Here is a 19,062-nt window from a genome sequence, read left to right on the forward strand (position 1 = left end):
CACTCTGTTCGCGGTATGTGGTATGCGTACTACGCGGTTCCGGTTGTGGCTCCGTGGGGTTTTTCCCAAACTTGACAGTTTGTGTTATTATGACTATCGCGCAGAATTTTTTTTAACCGAAATCCACAAGTCCTTTAATTACGATAATTTACCGCACGAGGGTATGTGTGTACATTGGCAAATGGTGCATGTGTAGTTACTATGTTGTTGAGTGTCCGCCGTAAGCTGTTTGCTGGTTTCGTTGACGGTTGTGGTCAGTAACCATCGTAATGTAAGTATAATACAACCGTCGCAGTACGAGTATGAAGTGCGCGTGCGAATAATTCTAAGTTTTCTCGTCTATATATATACAAAGAGCAAATACAAGGGCGTTTTTGTTTTCACACGAGGCTTATGACAATCTGCAGAACAATGCGCTTCATTCGAAAAGCACACGTTTGTCATTGGCCAACATGTTTTCATGACTTTATATCTCACAAAAACCATCGCATAATGCTTGCATATATTAAATTACCGGCGTATAGGTATACATACGAATGATATAATTTGTAACGACACCACCACTGTGGCTAGTTGACTATAGACAATTATAATGTTCCGCAATCGTGAACGTCTTTGCACGAACAAGACGCGTGTATAGCATATTATTATCGTATTATTCTACCCGGCCAGGGGCGCTGATTCAGTTTTAAAATAGGACTGCCAAATTATTAAGCAGGCTAAATTTGTCCACCATATCAGAACATAGTAAAAATGTTGAAATTTATTACTGTCTTAAAAGATATAGGGCGCGCGACATTATGTATACATTTTAGCCTGTTTGTAGAAGTCTTAGAACCAGCCTACACACTCTTACTTTGAATCTTGATTATACTGACATTATCTATAAATATAATTCATACATTTAACTTAAGCACCTCAATTTATAATGAATAATTATGACTATTATAGTATTATCATTCAAATAAAATTTTTAATTATACAAATAAAGCTGTAAGCAATATATTATAAAAAAAAATCAATGTAAGATATTAGTATGCAGTTATTTGTATCATTAAATTATTTGAAGTTTTAAATTAAGAGTTTATAAATAATTAGCAAAATGAATAACGTAAGATTGATTTTTAAAAATTTTTAATAATTTATAAAATATATTATTATATTATTTATAAAATATTTTTCAAAAATTATTATAATAGTTTATTTATTACATTTGTGCTGTACCAGGGCAGTATACAATTAAGGCAGGCCAATATGTTATAGGAAAAAATAGGGCCACCAATGTATACCCTGCGATACCCCAAATGGCGGCCCTGCTACCGGCATTATTATAATTTGGTTAAACGCGTATGAAGAGTTTTAAACTTTAAAAAGTTAATGTTGTTCTTGCATTCTTAAAAATTGTCCGATTATACGATACTTGGTTTCTCGCGATATGAGACAGCAAAAAACAAACCATCTGAAATCACGCCCGTGTACGTGTAGGCTTTCAATTGAATTAGTTTTTAGACGATTTTTCGAAAATAATCGTCTCCAACGTCGGCGGGCTGTTTCCGTCGTCTGGCGATTGCGCTGTGATCAGGTACCCGCGGCGACCATGATTAGTACACAAATCATATTATTTTGTCGTGCGCAACCGCCGCTTTTACCAGACCTATACGGCTATACTGACGTCGTATAACATGTTTCGGAATAGAACACATTAGAATGGATACGGCTCGTATTGTGTGCGTGGGTATATTATACACAAGTATAAACGAATACGTGGTAGTGATTCGCCAAAACATAATATTGAATTTATTTAAATTCTGATTTTTAAAATGTTTAAGAAATAAGAATGCTTAAAGACAATATTTAGATCGTTTGAATTTTTTAATTGCATTTAAAAAGTTTCGAATTTGAAGTGTTTATAGATTAATATTAATTACTTATTACTAATTATGAATCTATTATATGTTCTATGGATCTATTATTAATATGCAAAGTTAAATAACTCAAAACTACTCGTTAGAATTTCGATTTAGAGAGGTACATTAGCTTAAAAAAAACATACACATAATAATTTATAGTATTAAGCTTGATTCTCATTAAAAAAAACTAAATTAATATCGCCACAGTGCACTTTCTTAAGTGGTACAAAAAATGTTAAGCATTTTAAAATGTAGTTCTTAAGTATTTTTAATAAATCTGAAAATTAGAATTTGAAAAATATTGCTAAGGAAAAAAAGGGAGGGAGTACATTATGTAAATCGTCTAGCATAATGTATACATTTACTATATACTATATAGTTGTTACAATATAATATAGTCAATATGAGTGATGTGCGTTTTATAAATGACTCGGCAGTATATACTCTTAGGTATATGCTTCCGCTTGTATTTCTAGGTAATCAGGTACTTATTATACTGTAATATAATAAGTCAGGCCACTCTTCATATTTTTACTTCACTATAGCAATTGTTTTAGTCGAGCCAAACGACACTCGGACGACGGACGGAAAATTTTTATTGATTATCGCGGTCAATTTTAAGAGCAAAATTGTACCTATATCTTTTAAATAATGTTATTAGTACTCTGCGTTTTGAATACTATTATATATATATATATATATATATATATGTATACTATCGATGGACGAAGTCTAACATTATAAAATATGTAAATTTCATCATAGAAATTATAGGATGATATGAGGCAAAAAAAGGACTCGCAGTTAATGAATAATGGTTTAATATACAATAATTAATTAGGTATTTATTGAAATAGTCAAATAGTCGATTGCGAATACGAGTACCTGTTTTACCTACGCGCTTGCGTTAATCGTCTGCATACTTCTCCGGAACACTTATTATTCAGCACTTATATATCTTATACAAGGAATTAATGCATAAAGAAGAATTTGATGATATGTAATATAAATATATAATTACTAAAAAATATAAGATTATATATACTCGTCGGAAATTAAAAGAAACGGAATTAAATTAAATTCTTTTGTTTTTTACCTAGCATTGCATTTCATATTTTAATGTTATATAGAATTGGTTTTATAATATCGGAAAATCTTTCCGACTAGAGATATCATACATATATGATTATATAACAACCATATAAGTACGTCGTAATCGATTAATATGGTGAATTTCAAATAGAAACTATTCACAAAAAAGTAAATGGTCATTTAACATCTTAAGCGTAGTATATAATGTACACACGTGTACGATGTGCACGTTTATTGTGTAATATATTTAAACGTAAATTATAAAATTATACCACACTATGATATATATAATATAAATGTTATACTTAAGAATATTTGGATAACATTATGACGACGTATAAAAATGTTAATATCATTATGTTTGCTCTGAACATAACAGTTAACATGAAATAATATTACTAATAATATACGTACCTATTCATTTATCATAATAATATGATATAACCATTACGACATTATTCATTTGATTTTTATAACTATTATTATCAATGCCGCAGCAATATGAACAAACAATAGTTTGTGTATATATTTTTTAGGTTCGAATAATAGTTTTGACAATAGTCCTTATTAGGATATAATACGCTAAAAATGGGTTAAACAATCAATTACAATATTATAAAGCGAATTAAGAAGCAGTGAAACGATATTTTAGGTATAGGAAAGCTAGGAAGTATAATATTACCAACCTACCTATATTATAGTCGCATCACATTCGTGCCTACACGACATTATGAGATAGCATTGGTACTATACTTGTGGATTACTGGATTAATGACAATAATGCAATTCGAATGGTCGTAAAGGTATTACAATATTACATATTCTTGTAGTAAAATACTTATATAACATGACACTATAACTGACATACAAATACAGGGTGATTAAATTATTATTTTTAAATCGATCAAAATCTTTAATAAAGTCTATAATGTGTCGTCCGCAGAATTGAAATATGATCTTATACGCATATAAGATAGTTATCATACTGTATGCGGTTTCTCGTGAAAATAGTGAACACAAGTAAACAGAAAAACACACTGAGTTATACATACAGTCACACATACCAATAAATTAACTTTTGGACTATATTTTGCGAGAGCTTAATATATGTGTCTGTATAATTTGTATTTACGCGTCTAAAGAGTTATCGACCTCAAATTATTGTAACGTTTCAGACTCCAATAAAGACATCGATCGAGATTCATGTGAAAATAATGACACTTGGACTTGGGTACCCGAGATGGTGGTTAATACGACACGGAAATACCGACGGGAAACGTTTCATCTAAAACCCCATTATGTCGGTCGTATTTACACTTTTGACACGTTTGTTCGATATTGTTTTCATTCACGGAGTTTACAGTTCCACAATGCAACGGGAAAGTCGCTTCTGAATATGTGTATTATACGTCTATATTATCTATATACCTATATTATACATGTAAGTAGGTACACACGAATTGAGCATAAGTCTTACTTTTCGATAGACATTCATTAAATGTGCGCATACGCATACACGAGGTTCTGATGTAATCTATTGAAATAATAATAACAATAACAATGATAATAATAATAATAATAATAATATTTTCATTGAATGATTTAGTTTTGTTCCATATTATAGACACGCATTGTTCGCCGACTCTAGACTCGTTTTTTTTGTCGACGTCGCGTGTTTCGCAAGGTGCGTCCGAAATCGTATGAATTTCTTGTCAGCCGTTCAAAAACACATATACGATCCCGTGTACTATAGAAGGCGTGTCTCCAGGCCGGTTATGTATAGAAGCAATTCAATAATTCAGCGCACCATCGAGTTCCTACCTACAATTACGCCCCAGTTCGTTAAAAGTAAGGTATATAAATATATTTATAATTTCACTACATATATTCCTTCGAATTCTTGAACATCTCCGGTTATATTTCCTTTTATTTATTATAATCACTAATAAAGGTGTTTAGTAATAAATAAATTTAAAATATCCCCCATTAGAGATGTATAGGCAATGTTATTGGATAAAATGTATATGCCATCGCCATCCGATTTCAAAGTTAATATCGCGATCAAGGGCTGTCTAAGTAATGGCTGAGTAAGTATAAATAACTCCGAGCTGTAGATTACAACTGTGCGAGTTCAGCTTGCAAACAAGTTGCCGTAGATTTATCGACTTAAAATGCACGTTCTTATAATTTTATGCAGATATAATAATAACATTTCAAAGTAAATAAAATTTCCACGACTTCTCTGGTGTGACCTACAATATCGCGCATAGTGGTCATTTGTATCAAGCCGACGTATGTTTTCTAATATTAAGGCTTTGCGATAAAATATGAAATTGTGTGAATAATATAGATAACATTATTATTATTTTATTATACAATCAGTAGTGAAACCAGGATTTTGCTTGGGAGAGGGGCAGATAATTTGTTTTATAGGAAAGGCTTAACTAAGATGTCTCGTAAGTTTGGTATATATATAATATATATAACTTATATATGTATGCTGATGTAGTATTCTTCATAAAAATTATAATTGTAATACTTAATATAATTACGTCTTAAAAAACAGTAAGTTTTTTTTAAATTTTTATATGAAATTTCGGAAATACTATTGCCCTCAGCTCTTTGGTGTCGCCACTGTATATAATATTAATTACAATTTTTTAGCGCCTCTTTATCATATCAACACGCATTAGTTTAATTCGATATTAAATAGGAATAGTATTTAACTGGCTTTATAACATTATATGACACTTTCAGAGTATGACGCACGCGCGTCGCGCATGCATATTAACACAGTACGTCTTTGTGACGGCGTTGGATTTGTTTACGCATAATATTAAATAAAATCGCCTCCCGTTTATCTGATCGATTTATTTCACGTCAGGCCGACTAAATTTGTTTCAATAGACATCTGGTGGCCATAGCGTGCAGCGTCGCGTTTCAATTTTAACGTGTCTCGGCGTTCTAGTCAGACGTTACTTAGCGTAATAGTTCAGAATGAGACTGTATCATCTGCAACGTAATTTATTTTTCATACATGGACTGTAGAACTAGCCGTAAAAATAACTACGAGTAATAGGTATTTATAATATATAATCTGTACTATACGTACAGTCACCTCGGGGTCACCGCAGCTTCATATTGCAGCAGGTGCCGCCGGTACTGGTCTTACACAAATCGGTTGTTTGTTATTTTATGTGCCGGAAAACTGACGACTACGTCATTTTAAATTACCAAACCATCGCGTGACAGACTAAATCATCGTAAACGCTTTTTCCCTGAATATTTTAAAATGCAATACCTATACGCCAACGCCGCAATGAACATAATTTTAGTTGGCTTGAAAAATGCGGCTCTTTATTTTTACGCACTTACAATTTATTAGAAGAAAACAAAATACCTGTTTATTTATTATTATTATTATTATTATTATTTGTTTTAATCTTGAAGCTTTAATAACGGTACAACATTTATAATATAAACACGTCAAAACAAATCTTTGTGTCCCACTTCAATTAACATATCACCGGTTTCGATTAAAAAAAAAACGATTAGTATTATTAATTAAAATATACCTAACTGTAAATTGTGATTATTGTGACTTTATTAAAATATTATGATGTTTTACACCATCTCACTGCTGTAATACTGCGTTGTTATGGCAACGACAAATCGAGTTAACTCATGGCATGTTATGGTAATAAATAATAATATGACGTGTTAAATTTTACGTAAAAAAAAACAAAAAACAAAAATAGTATGCATTTTATATTTGTTTTCCGCCCGACAATATTATACGCGTTAAAATGGTTTAATCGAACAAACATAGTTGGATAACAGGTTTTAGACCGTGCGGATTTGTTCGGATGATCGGCTGGTTAACCCATTTCTTTACCGAATAGGCTCCACCGCACTTGTTAGGAGTACAAAAACCTGCATAACAATATCAACAAAATACGTATACAATGTTGCATATAATCGTTACGCACGCCTGTCCTATATATATTTTAAATATACCGGTACTTTTTAAATATTAACAATAGTAGTATAGTACGCACCACATTCAATATATAATTCCACAATCGCATTCGATATTAAATAACAATAATTCCTTGAATGATTCTGGGATTAGGTTCAAATACGTTAATACCACTTGTTTGATTCAATGGCACATTCTCACACACGTAGTTTGTCCATGTAAACTATGATTGAATTGTCAACAATATAAAATTATATTTTTAAACGAAACGTTTGGTATGGCAGACTATGGCTGTTTATAAATGTACACTGTAAAAGATAGGTAAACTGTAAATTAAACTTAACTTACTCATTCCTAACTCAATATATTATACAATGTTGTTATTAAAAACGTATACAAAATATTATCTGTATATAAACATAAAATATTTTACAGCATAATTGTATCTTATTGTACATAATACAGTAATTAATAATAATAATGAAGAAGTGTATATTTTTGGGTGAAATATAGAAGTAACCCCTTTGAATTTCTACTGCCAATTAATTACGTGGTAAAAGTACCTACTTATAAGTTTCTTTAATCATCTAGGTTATATAATATACTAACTGTTTTTGGACAATGTCAGAGTTTCGTACTTTTACCGATTAACCTTTATAAATGAGATGAATAAAGTATTCATACCCCGAAAGATAATTAATGATTATAACATTGTGTCAACATTAAGTATGTTGAGTGTTGTCACAATTAATTAAATAAATTAAAAAATAATAACCATAATGATTATAACATTGTAAAAGCATTAAGTATGTTGACACGATTAATTAAGTAAATTAATAATATAATAACGATTATATAATAAGGACTTTCACAGAAAATTAATGGTAAATCTCAGGATAAAAATAATATAATAGATAAAGTTTGAGTAAATATAAAAATAATAAATGTTTTATACAAATAAAACTCAAAACTACAAAATAACTTTAGTAATTAAATTGAAATTGTATTTAAGACAATCAATAGGTATTAATGTTTTATAGTCATTACTCATTAAAGACCTATTGAATTATTCTAATAAGAATATTAAAATAGTTTTATGATAAAAAGTAGTTCTGAAGCTATAAACTCAGTATGGTAGTAAATACATAATAAGTTATAAATATATAAAAAAAATGATTAAACTCTGATTGATGAATTGTTGTTTAATTTAAAAATATTTATAGTAATTATGTCCATACTCTGTACACAATAAAAACAGCAACAAGTAATTTACACAGCCACACAGGTTTTTAATTGATTAATTTAAAAATCATATTCGTAAACACGTTGTGCATATAACTGTAAAGAAACAATTATAATGTTTTATGATCGTCTTTTGAGAGCATATTTTTTTCACTACTTTGGAATTTGCTATAAAAAAATAGCTGTGCCTATAATTATTAAATTAATCTATTGAAGATTACATGTCATAAACTCATAAGTTTTAAATCAACATTAATTGTACATTTACATAGGTACGTTTTACATTTACCAAATACCAATTTATAATAATTCTTAGTGAGGTTTACTGACGTTTTAACAGTTGCCGCAGCGTTCGTAACATTATTAAGAAGCTTAAGGAATCTGCAATTTAAAAAACGTACATACACAATAACGGAACCGCCTGCACATAATATTATGTAGGAAGTGTCTTACATGAAATATTAATAGATGATTCATTATTTCAAGATATATTGGTAAATAATCTACACGCGCATGTTTCACGCGTAATGCCTATGAGTCGAGTTTTTGATTGTGATTGATCATTTTTCAAGCAATTTTTTTAGTGTCAAGTATTCTACTGTAAATCGTATGATGACTCGAAGGAAAAAAACCAACAAAAGGCCAGATGCTGTCATCAGAGTTAATTGAACAGTAAATGCGTACCTCTGCCTATAATTTTTTCGTCAATCGATTTTTGTATAGATTTACAGAACAATCGAAATATAGAAGAAATTATTTATTGAAAAATAGATGGCTTATTTTATTCTATTACTATGTACCCACTATATATGTATAATGGATATTGTATAGTGTAACCAACAGAGGTATCAGCCACAGCAGATGCATGATTATCGTAAGTCGCGTAATAACGTTTTGTTTGTTATTTCAGCGTTGCAAATACGTCGTTGCTTAATCAATATTGACATCGTTTGTTGTTCTGTTACGGTGAGTTTCATGTACCTAAACATAGGTATTATTAGATGTATATGGCATTAGGTATTCGTTAGCTAACCAGAAGAGATTTTTGTACTCTTTTCATTTTGAACAAAAAAGACGTGTCGGTATATTCTAAAAAACCGTGTCCGTAAATAAAAGGTTTTTATTTTTAAACCAATATACATCCGAAATAATATTATATTTAGGAACATATTGTTTATATATAGTACACATCAATTATATATGTATGTATCGTGTGTTATTATGCTTTGAGAGAGTGATCTGTTGCATTGTCGATGGGACTATTGTTTTTATCCGTAGCCGTTTCATTACATTTATTGCGATATCTAACGACGGGTGTCAATATTGTGTCATATGATGTACCTACGCCTGTATAAAAATATAATAATAACATTAATACGAACATTATATACCGCAATATATTATTGATTGGTGTATTGCGACTTGTGATTAAATTATAAACCGATAAGGTGTGCCGACAATTATACATTATACAAAAACAAGTTTTTATGTTAAATATTTTATATAAAATTGTAATAACTGTAGACTGCAGTCAATGCTGCATTTTAGTCAGCCTGAATAATTATATAAATGTTTTATGCCACTGTATTTATCAGAAATTAAATAGGTACATACACTAATTACGCCAGAAAAATATCATAACGATTCATATGTATTATACTATAAGATAGTAGATATAATATTTTTAGATATTTAATTTAAATTATTTAAAATTTAGCTAGTACCAAAAAAAATACTATATATATTTTTATGTTAAAACTTTAAAAGTTAGTCTTAATGGAAATAAATGATTGAAAAATCCTTTCATTTTTATTTTTATTATTGATTTTTATATTATAACTTGGCAGAAAGGGCCATTAGTTCAGTGTCTTAATATTACTAGTCACAATTATTTAAGGTATTTACTATTTACATTAAATTACATCCATATTACAATTCAATAATTATATTTGTTAATTTTAAAAATTGTCTTTTGGTGTCAGGTTGGGTCCAAGATGAGGGACATCAAGAGTTTCGGTCATTTTGAGGTTTATTCAGTCCTGTTCATATCGTTGACATTCCTTTAAGATATATTTGTGTTTTTCCGTGAGTTGTGTACCGCATGATTTGCATATGAGAGGTTTATCTTTTGATATGAAAAATCCATGAATTAACGTTGTGTGTTCGATTCTTAAGAAATAATTATTTCTTCGATTCGTTGTATCTATAAAAAAGAATTATAAATAATTTAATGATAAAAACAATTAAATTAATATACACTAATACACTAATACACCAATTTTTAATATCCTTCGACGTAATTTATTTATTATGTTTTTGTATTTTACAAATATTTTTAAAATTTTATTTGTGATTTCTGGTGCAATTGACATATTTTTAAACATTTTTAATTGTTATGTCAATTTTTATTTGACATTTTTCAACACCGTTTTTAATATGTTTCTATATTTTTAAGTGCAAATAATTTATCGTAAAACATAACTGGCAAAACAAAATGTTTTCAAGCAATACATACCTATATTAATTAATCATCTATAGCTTTCAAGTATCTATATACTTGATAAAAATAATATACTGTTGTTGGATTGGAATTTAGATTTGATAGAATTCTTCTATATTCTTAGCTCAATGGATTCTTTTAGTCTTATCAGTTATCGTATCATGTGTTTTTTTGGCAAACACTTTTTGGGTTATTTAAATTCTTTCGAAAAGTGTCATGTAGTTGAGTATACAATTGTAAATTTAACAATGATATGTAAGCAATTGTTCATTAAGATCAACTAATGGTATATCATAACCATTCATGATCAATATTTGTATCATTAAACATCAATATTTTGTACCTATAATAATGGTATATTAATATTAATAATAATAATAATAATTAGCTAAAAGCGATATTCACTAATCATTAATTATTAAACATAATATTATGGCTGTAATAAAACTGTGACTATATGCATATTAAAGAAAAAAATTAATTCATACATAAATTATATTTAGGTGAATATTATTATTTTACCATTAATATTAATAATATTATTATTATTAGTTTTATTTTTCTTATCTACAGCGACAACTCCATATTTACGCTGTGAATTCGAATTTTAAAAAAAGTTTAAAACCAGTTTGATATCACGAACTTGGGTTGTTGCCGCACTATTAGATTGGGTGAGTGGATCGGGGGAATCCGAGAACTGTGAATGTGCGGACTAAGCATAATATGAACCTACGTCAACGATCTATTGATAATTATCTTCAGTTATTAAGATGAATAATAGCATAGGATCTCATCACTCATCACTCATTACACTACTTATTAACATTAGTCATCTTGTTGTTATGATTTTACATGGACTAGCATAATTTATATTATCCTTTATAATATCATCATAGATAAGTATTACATATAGTGGCGTAATTTAACGGCTACAGCCCGATTAAACACAGTTTACCTTTTTCACAAGGAGCACAGATGCGATCAAACAATAGGATTCGAAAAAATTATTAAGACACGATACAACTATTAAATACAGAAATATGTACGTTTTCATTGATATTATTCAACAATACACATCAATTTATTTTTTTTACTTACAATTTACGTATTTCCCAATTTTCATATATTTATATATACAATATTGTTTTTTTGACGTTTTTGTTCTTGAAAATTTGCCTATTTTTTTGTAGATGCCATACAATATCATAAATAAATCATATATTTTAAAGTGATATCTCTAAATATGTTTTTTTCACTTTCAATAAATATTTAAGTAAATTATTAGAACGTTTATTTTTATATATTAGGTATTCTACGTAAGCTATTATGATTACATTAATTTTTTGCCTTTTAATAAAACTCATAGTTTTATGACTGTTAGTTTTAATTAGACCGAATTTTCATTGTTTCAGCCTTAGTTTCTTGTAAAATCATAATTATCAAGTGTATATGTGGGTGAGACTTGGATTTCTATGAAAACTTTCGACCACGTTTGTCGTTTTAAAAAGAACATTCTACAAATATTTACAAAAAATTCGTTTGGTTGTGCTCAATCAGGTTCCGCCGAATTTAACATAACTCAACTCTATGTGCATGACTTTGTCCCTCCCATTATCACAATCAATTGTATGAAAATTATGTACTCATTTTGTAGATTAGTTTTCAGAATTCGCAAATCATTTCCTATCCCGGTAAAAAAGAAATAATATCGTTAGGGGGATTTTACAAAGCCTCCCTTTAAAGGACAAACTTCAAAATTGTAATACATTACTTTCTGGGACATAAATAAACCTATAATCAATAGCCTTACCAGTAAACTAATTAATTAAAAAAATTATCACTGCTCAAAAATGTTCTAATATATTACACAGGTTATAGTAAAAAAAAATCAATGCTTTTTACTGCAATAGTAATTATTTGGAAAATATATTGAATATTATTATACAAATTATTCAATGCATTAAATTATTTATTAATAGATATTATTACACGTTATAAATGTGTAAAAATAATAAATAACAAAAGAAAATGCATTATAATTCGAGACAAAATTTAAAAAAGAGATGTCAAACAAATATAAACAACAGCAGATTTGTAATATTATTTATTAATAAATAATTTAATATAACAAATAATTTTAATTTGTATAATAATGTTCGTTGTTCAATATACTTGTATTTATTTCTGGAGTTAAATTATTGATATTTATCGATCAGTACATAACTGTAATAAATATAAGACATATTTGTTTTTACATTTTTTACGGAATGACAATGTGTTATTTTTTTTTAAGTGGACATAAGGCTAAGTAAAATTGAAACCACAATGCTGCTATCTTCATAGAAAAATACAAAAATCTGAAAGCAGTATTAATGTTAGACTAAGAATAACTATAAAACTACAATAAAGTAGAAATTCTTTTGATATTTAAATTAAAACAAAAAACAAACATTTAACACATATGCTAAGATATTTTAAAATGTTTTTATTGAAATAAATAAAATAACTATATTAAATGATTTTTTAAAACAAATTTTTATCATTTTTAATTGAATCAAATAACATGTAAATTTTAAAACGTATATATTATGTGGATTTAACAATTATACAAATGGTTATTGAAGTCTACAATTTCAGCTAAATTAATAAAAGGCTAAATAACTTATAAGTTTGATTTCATAAGAAATGCATAATATTTATTTTTTTAAATAATATAATGATAAGTATTAGAATCATAAAAATGTTGACTATCGAACACTTTTAAGTTTTTTTTAAATACTTAAAATTAATTGGTAATTCTATATGAATAACTAATACGGTTTTTTTTTAACTTTAAGCGATTTGTGTTTATTTAAAATGTAATAATCTGAAACAAACTTGTCTTGTTGTTGTATTATTATATATTAATTCAGTTTATTTCGTACTTGTAGTATGTAAGCAAATAACTTTTTGCCTTACATAAGCTTCCCTTACAGAAAGTACATCAATAAATTGTTTATTTTTATGCATGTATTTTATATATTGCCTAGTTACTTTATAGATTCTAGTAAATTAGTAAAAGGTTTATTTAAAAAAAGGTTTAATCCACTTTTTAATATAATTGTCTTATCAATTTTATTTTTAAACTATAAACTATAACATACAAATAATAAATATGTTTTAATATTTTATTTTCAGATTCATTAGGTGCATTTAATTATTTTTTTTATACATAACATAATTATTTTAATTTATTGAGTGTTTGTAAAAACCAATTTTCGTTCAACTTTTTTTTTTAATAAATAGACGTAAAATAATGTAATAATGTATAGTGGAGTTTAATTTTTGGTATTTCTCACACTACTATCTTAATACTCCATGTCAGCCTATAATTATTGCATACGAAAAATCCTGATTACAAACGCCTGAGCAAGACATATTGTATATAATATATATTATATAATAAGGATCATATTATTGCATTAGGCGAAAGTCAGCCAAAGTACCCAAGACCTAATGCATAAATTTATGTATTAATGACTGACATAATGTTACTTGTTTTGAACGTAAAACCTATGCCTATACAATCTCTCAACTTTCCGAGAAAAAAAATGAATAGAAAAATAAAAGAATTGATGACATTAATATAGGTTTGGATGATTTGTCCGTCACGTATGATGAGGACATAATAAAACAGGCGCGCAATACGTTGTAGGTACATGTAGGTATGGCCTATTGGCTATTACATCGCTTAAACTAATCAATTAAAGTTGATTGAATAACATCAACGCTAATCTTCATAAATCAATCTCTTAAACTTTTTTATTAATTGCTTATCTCCTGATCTTAGTACACAGTTTTACTCTAGAGATAATATTTATTTATTGCGGTGTAGCAGATATTTAAGTACATTTAGTAATAGATCACAAATAAATAGCCCCGAGTAAAAACCAGTCATAAATATTGTTATACAAATTGATTATCATTCATTTCCAGGTGCAAATAAAATGATATGAAATGCCCTCAAGAATTTTTTCATTAATTATCATAAAAAGGTGTTGCTCAAGATCTCTTCCCAATATGACAATATGACATTAATATGATTGATGTTTTTAATATAAACGTTATATTTTTATAGGTAAGTAAAAGAAGGATATTACTACAAAATATGTGTTGGTGGTACGTGTTTAAAGTCGCTTGTGCAATGCATTCATTACCAAACAGTTTTTTAATAATGTTTTCGTTTATCGTTCTCTGATATTTTATTTTTAATCGAGTGAGTTTAAGACTTAAGAACATGTTAAAACTATAATTTTAGACTTTAGTATAAGGTATTTTTAATTTAATGTTTAGTATTTAAAATATGCAGAAAATAATAATTAAGTCAAGCACATAATTTTTTAATTTATTTTTAAATAAAACTTATATAGTCATATCGTGTTTTTCAGTTGACCACTTCACGGACACCACTTATTACCCGTTTTATTTAATTGTTGTCACAGAATCATCAAATCAAAAAAAAAAGTATGATGATTATATAATATTATTTAATTAATTATGAATCAAAAATGTAATATCTTGTAGACTTTTCTAGTGATATATCTGATTTTAGTTACGGTGAAAACATATTTTTAAACATATATGTATTATGTATACAATACACACCACACATACATTGATTTATAAATTATAATAAACATGGTACATGATAGTTTAAATAGAGAGGTACCTACTTATTAAATAGTAAAGAGTTGTAATACAAAATTTACTTTATATAGAAGTATACTAATAGTATAATTTAAGTATTAATTAATTATTACGTGTGTGTGTATACACTGACTATTATACTACAACTACCGCAACATGCTTAATATTATAAAATAGGTATTCAAATTTAACTTATTCTTAAATATAAAAAACGTACCTATGTTATTAAGAGAGTCTGGAATTTTGAATACTTTATAATTATAACAGTCAAACACTATGATATGGATAATGTATAATATACATACTCGATTGCGCAATAAACATTAGTAATAACTATAAGACTATAATATGTAATGAAACTGAACATAACTGCAGTTATAAAAAATTCTAACGTGCATTAAATATGCAAAATAAAATAAAAATATTTTTTGATAATAATATTTAATAAAATATTTATTAATCTGAAATTAATCCTTATTTTTTTCCCGTTTATTTATTTAAATATAATAATTTTTATTGCGGAAAAGAAGCATTTAAAAATAATAATAAAATATACAATAACAGAATTAAATATTTAATATCTGTTACAACAAATCAAAAATAATTTTGTACTTGATTTTACCACGAGTCTAGTAAGAAAAATACTTAAATTGCTCTTCAAAAGTATAATAATGAAAAAATAAAATAAATAAAAATATATTATTGTAAGTAGATAGATAAATTGATTCTGATTACGGTAAATAAATATTAAATAACTATGATTTGGAGAAAAAAATATTTTACACTGCTCGGTGCTCGCTCCTTTAAATTGCAATATTATTATAGTTGGTGGCTTCACGGTATCTTCGTATAATGTATCGTAAGACAAGAATACAAGATAGCACCGATCAATCACAATATGTAAAAGTAGGTTTAGCATAATTTATAATATGCAACATGCACTGACTTGGGCAATGCGTTCAAATTCAAATTGCTTAATAAAATATTGGGAATAATTAATCTCGCGTAGAACAATATTAATGAACGTAATTTTTTTTCGGCTACATACTGGTGTAGCCTTTTACGGGTTGCATACTGTCGTGGTCACGTTTATGATAAAATTGTTTCAATATATGTTTGGTGTTGTGTATAATGCATACATTTAAGGGATATTTGAAATTTTAATTTTGTTATATAATTAGTACAAAATTGTACATAATAATTATTAATAACCAACAATAATTTTCATCAATTACGCCGTAAACAAAGCATATTATACGATCATAATTGTAAGAATGATTTCCTAGTCATTAACACATAATACCTACGATTTATTTTAAGTTATTACAATATTTAACAGTCATTCAACCTTCAAAAAATATACCATTCGTATTATATTATATATCTAATAGTTAATACTATACATTTATTATATATTATAAATTAGTATAACATAAATTCGAGTGTACGTAGGTACTTTTAGTTGTATGCGTTGTGATAGTTTATCTTTTGTTATTAACTTAAGTCTACACTTTGTAAACAAAAATAAAAAATTAAATAAATAAATAATATTTATACCCTGTATATACGGGGTGGTTCTTTTATCATAAAACACTCATTATTTCAAAAAGTATTCATGTTTTTGAAAATATTTTTTTTACATAGTTTCAAGTTGTAAAACAACGTTTTTTTATTAAAAAATTATATTTTTAAATATATTTTATCCTTATATTTTTTTAAATTTTTTACTTTTTTGAATGACAACATATAGTTTTAATTTCATATTCCAAAGTAGAATAATTTTCTGAGTATTTTGATGTAAAAAACTTAAAAAATATAAGGATAAAATATATTTAAAAATATAATTTTTTAATAAAAACGTTGTTTTTTAACAACTCGAAACTATGTAAAAAAATATTTTTAAAAACATGAATACTTATTGAAATAATGAGTTTTTTATGATAAAAGAATCACTCTGTATATATAGGTACACATAAACAGATCATCCAATCTAAGTCTTGGTTTATATCGACAATGGTTAGTGTTTTTTCCCTCAACGACGTTTGGTAAACAATTAAAAATATATTTGTTTTGTTACAAAAAGTAAATTAATTCATAAGGCTCCTATATAAATATTTTAACATTTATTATAAATTATTTTATTACGTAGATTAGATTGGCACTGTTCTCAAAATCGTGATTACTAAGTCTAGCTTTAGTTTCACCGTTATGTATATAATTTATTATTGTAATAATAAACTTTATTATAAATACATTTTAACAAATTAATTCAATAATTTATTTGTCCGTCAGTAGATATGCTTTATGTGGTTTATAGGGAAATAATTAGAAGGAGCTGTAATCGAAAGTAAAAATGTAAAGCAGTTCTAAATTTTTTCACAAAATTTCTATTACCATTTTTTAAGTACTAAATACAGTACCTAATTTATATTTTAGTTCGAAGAATTATTTAATCAATATCTACTAAATTCTGCAAAGTGAATCATATTCGAATTCTAATAGAATAATTCAAGGTAGGTATTTTTAAAACAAATATACACCTACTTAGTAATTTAGGCTCACGGTACATAATTTGGGTTTTTTAGAATAGAGTGACGTGCGTCACGGTGTTCAAGGTCCGATATATGTTCATGAATTTACAAATAAGACACTTAAGTCTTTAATTGTTTTTAAAATTGAGGTGATTATTTATTTCTTTTAGTTAGACTGTGACCTTTGTAATACATGGTTATTTTTTATAATTTAAATGAATATGACAATATTTAAGTGGGAAAACAATTTCAATTATACAGACTATACGTTCCATCAGATAGATGGCATTTACTGGCACTTATTAGGTGGATTATTTGAATTAATATTATGATAGGTACATTGTATTTACAATTTTATTGACATTTATTATATTATTTTATTTCTGGTTACAAAAAATGAAATATCAGAGATGACTAAAAACAAATATATTCACGAATTAAAATAACTATTTTATATTATATACTTAATACTTAATATGTATCATGTCGTAACCAGTGGACCACTAGCGGGGAAGGGGTGGGTTGCAAAAAGGTCTTTAGCACCCCTTGTTTTTTATACTTAACTATTATTATTTTAGTGAAATACCATAGATTGGTAAATTGCCACAGTCTTAGCACTACACTATTTAGAGGTATATTTGCGTCCATGGTCGTATCTGGAATTAAAATTATTTCAGTCTAATGAACAGTGTTCGTTGTTCATCTTGACCCTCAGTTTATAAAGGGGTTTTGAAAATATCAATCATGATAATAATTTACAGTGTTAATATTTGTTTTCTTGACATCGTCGAGTTCATAGATAAACATAATACAAACAATTTTAAGAAACATTAGAGATGGTTGCGTATTTGCGTATTTACGTTGTGTTTACCTGACCCCGAATTATTTAGAATCCATATAAGGATGTGGACGCTACAAGGATTAAGACGGATGATACACGTGATTCTGTTTTTATTTTACATAATATGAATCAAATAAAACTCATACTATTGGTTTGTAAACTTCTGGGTGTACATATATAAGTGCTGTAAAAGGGTAGCATTAGATTAATGGTACAGATGCGTGTGTCCTTCCTTATCCGTATTCATTAATTATGTTCATAAATTGCACGTGTGGCCTTGT

At 27.3% G+C, this 19,062-nt stretch overlaps 1 long non-coding RNA gene across 1 annotated transcript; it reads left to right on the plus strand.

The window, feature by feature from the left end:
• The first annotated feature begins 7 nt into the window (after positions 1-7).
• Positions 8-15,224, plus strand: LOC132930020 (uncharacterized). Its single transcript, XR_009662186.1, has 5 exons — positions 8-271; positions 4,178-4,443; positions 4,627-4,850; positions 14,699-14,840; positions 15,151-15,224. It is a non-coding gene; the product is annotated as an uncharacterized LOC132930020 (long non-coding RNA).
• The last annotated feature ends 3,838 nt before the right edge of the window (positions 15,225-19,062 follow it).

This window comes from Rhopalosiphum padi, chromosome 1 (genome assembly GCF_020882245.1).
Source record: "Rhopalosiphum padi isolate XX-2018 chromosome 1, ASM2088224v1, whole genome shotgun sequence".
NCBI lineage: Eukaryota > Metazoa > Arthropoda > Insecta > Hemiptera > Aphididae > Rhopalosiphum > Rhopalosiphum padi.